Source organism: Giraffa tippelskirchi, chromosome 1 (genome assembly GCF_054371585.1).
Source record: "Giraffa tippelskirchi isolate mGirTip1 chromosome 1, T2T-mGirTip1v1.2.pri, whole genome shotgun sequence".
Classification (NCBI taxonomy): Eukaryota; Metazoa; Chordata; class Mammalia; order Artiodactyla; family Giraffidae; genus Giraffa; species Giraffa tippelskirchi.
In genome coordinates, this window is record NC_137275.1 from 52,227,754 (window position 1) to 52,231,362 (window position 3,609).

Here is a 3,609-nt window from a genome sequence, read left to right on the forward strand (position 1 = left end):
CATTCTGCCTTGCAGAGAGAGATATAACATCTCCACGTGTCCAGGCAGAAGTCTTTCCAATGTTCCATCATTTTTTTTTAAGGACTATTTTTTTTTCCTGTATCATCTAGTAACCAACCCTCTAATTGAGGCTATTTTTATATTTCTCAATTACTTGAAAACAAGTTCTATTATCCCTTCCTCATTTTTTTTTTTTTTTTTTGCCTTGCCATAGTCCAAGCCTTTGATCTGGCTCAGTTCCTAGTGATGTTTCCTGATAGCAAGTATTCTATTTTTTTTTTTTTTTATAAATTTATTATCCCTTCCTCATTTAACTGCACTGAAGTCATCCTTTTTCCCTCTTATCCTCCCCCCACCAAAAGACCCTGATACCTTTCATTTGCTTCAAAAGTAAACACACACACACATACACACACACACACACACACACACACACACACATCCTTAGGAACAGATGAGGGGAAGTACTATAAATTGTATTGCATGGTTTTCTAAATCACAAAAGAGGGAACTGACCTTCAAAAAAAAAAATCTAGGTCCAATGAGAGTAGTTAAGTCAAAAATCAACCACTGTTAAATGATCCAGTCCTCAATCAGGAAAATAAAGGCCAAAATGACCTGGGTTAGACAGGAATGTAGGTGACAAGCCAAGATTCCCAGAAGTCACAGAACTGCTTACTCAGACCCTTCAGTTCTTGAGGATGATCTGGGACAGCTGCAGGAGAGGCTGCCATGCTCCTCTCTTGGAAGCTCCTGTCTCTTGGCTGAACTCAATACCAAAACTGCTCCCAGGTGAGCTCCTGTCCAGATGGGAGAACTCTCAGGTGAGAGTGAAGGAGCTTGCTAATGCCTCCGACAGACACGCCAACTAGTGCTTCAACACATCAGCACGGGGAAGAGAGAGCCCTTTGTGCCCATATTTGGAGCACAGAACCGATCACGTGGGTATCAGGTCTTTACTCAAACTCTCTGGGGAAGGGAAAGTATGGAATAATGCACCTGCTCACCTGCTCCATTAGAACACGCTAAAGCACACACGGACTATGCATTCATCACCAGATACAACAGCCAGTGGAGGTAAAAACCGTAACAAGACAGCCATGGTCCCTAACATCATGTTGTTGTTCAGTCACTCAGTCATGTCCGACTCTGCAACCCCATGGACTGCAGCACACCAGGCTTCCCTGTCCTTCGCTATCTCCTGGAGTTTGCTCCAAGCCATGTCAATTGAGTCAGTGATGCCATCCAACCAGCTCATCCCCTGTCACCCCCTTCTCTTCTTGCTCTCAATCTTCCCCAGCATCAGGGTCTTTTCCAATAAGTGTATTCTAGAATATCCGTCCTCTTAAGAAATCACATGTTAATGAATCAGCAAGCTTTTAAAAAAAAACTTTTAAATGAATTACTTACCTATCAGCCACTTTCCCTAATAAAAGTTCAATGGAGTACCTGGGGGCTGTAACAACAGGAGGCAGAAACCAGAGTCTAGCACCATGCACTACAGACAATTCCAATGCCCCTTTCCACCTTAGCAAAGTGAGGCTGAAGGCAGCCAGCAAAGGCATGGAGCCTGATTCCTCTTGCCCAAGGGCCATGGTAGCACCACCGACTTGGTTTCCCACCCCCTCCTTCACCCAACATAAGGTCTGTCCCAGCAAGGACAGCCCCTCAGTCCTGGTAGTGGAAAAGTGTGAACAATGAAGAAAAACAAACTCAGGAGCTGTAGCTTCTGAAACCCACATCGTGACTCAAAAAAAAATGGCAGGGGTGGGGGGACCTCTGCACAGTCAGAGGAACACAAAACTTAGTCCTTACAGGAATTTTCACACATAGTCCTAAACGTAGAAAGTAATATAAAGGATATGAGCCTACAATCCCACTCCTGGGCATATACCTAGAGAAAAACATACTTTGAAAAGATACTTGCATCCCCAATGTTCACAGTAGTATTATTTATAATAGGCAAGACATGGAAGCAACCTAAGTGTCCATTGACAGAGGAGTGGACAAATAATATGCAATGCATATGTGTGTATATATGTATACACTCGCATATATATACATATACATAGTGGAATACTAGTCAGTCATAAGAAAGAATGAAATAATGCCACTTGCAGCAACATGGATGGACCTAGAAATTATCATACTAAGTGAAGTAAGCCAAATAAGACAAATATCATATATCACTTATATGTAGAATCTAAAGACAGGATACAACTGAAAGTATTTACTAAACAGAAATAGACTCACACAGAAAACAAACTTACAGTTATCAAAGTGGGAGAGAGAGGTAAATTAGGAGTTTGGGATTAAAATATATACACTGCTATATATAAAATGGATAACCAACAAGGACCTGTACAGGACAGGGAACTATACTCAATATCTTGTAATAACCAATAACAGAAGAGAATGTAAAGAAAGAACATGCATATGTATAATTGAATCATGTTACTGTACAACTCGGAGAAGGCAATGGCACCCCACTCCAGTACTCTTGCCTAGAAAATCCCATGGATGGAGGAGCCTGGTGGGCTGCAGTCCATGGGGTTGCTAAGAGTCGGATACGACTGAGCAACTTCACTTTCACTTTTCCCTTTCATGCACTGGAGAAGGAAATGGCAACCCACTCCAGTACTCTTGCCTGGAGAATCCCAGGGACGGGGGAGCCTGGTGGGCTGCCGTCTATGGGGTCGCACAGAGTCGGACACGACTGAAGCGACTTAGCAGCAGCAACTGTACAACTGAAACTAACACAACATTGTAAATCAACTATATTTCAATTAAAAAATATTTTAGAAAGATAATAAGGACTACAACATCAGACAGCCTCAGTTTTGAATCCTAACTCTAACCAGAATTTCCCGATGAGGTGAACCTAGGCAAGACTCCTAATTCCTGGAAGCCTCAATGTCTTCAACTGCAGATTTTGGGTATCTGGGTGCATATACTTGAAGATATTAAAAAAAGATGCTTCAATTAAAGTTCTAGTTTTGCCACTTACTTGTAACTTTGGGTAAGATATTTTCGCACCTGTAAATGGGGATAATAACAGTACTTACTTAGAAGGGATTAATGCCTACCTTGACTTTTTCACCCTGTCCCTGACACAGAGTAAGCACTCAAAAAATATCAACTTTTATCATCATGAGCATCAGTTTCACCACCATCATTATCATGTTAACATTAGCTATGACATTTTTAAGTTTCAGAATAGTCCAAAGCAAAAAGAGAAGCTGCCAGGCCAATTTCCAGGGGCTGCCTGGTCCCACCTGGCACTGACTGCCACAGAATCACTGGCCAGATGTCTGCATCATGGTTCCATTGTCATACATTAGTAGAGAGCCGGGGGCCCAGAGAACCGGTTCCTGGGGACACAGGCCCCATCCTACCTCTCCTTGGTGGCCAGAGCTCACTCTGCTCATTTGGAGCTTGCCTGATGCAAACTTGGTTTCCAGGGAGATGCTGGGGCCAGAAAAGCCAGCTCCGCCTCCCACTCCACTTCCCCTTTCCCCAAATCTGTGGGACCTCACTGTTCTCCTACCATGTGACAGCATTGTGTCATAGCAGCCCTTGTATACAAACAAGCCAGACTATTTAAATGTC

At 42.9% G+C, this 3,609-nt stretch overlaps 1 protein-coding gene across 20 annotated transcripts in view; it reads right to left on the reverse strand.

The window, feature by feature from the left end:
* The window catches only part of LIMCH1 (LIM and calponin homology domains 1), a 385,789-nt gene that overhangs the window by 358,644 nt on the left and 23,536 nt on the right, over positions 1–3,609 (reverse strand). The window lies entirely within an intron of this gene.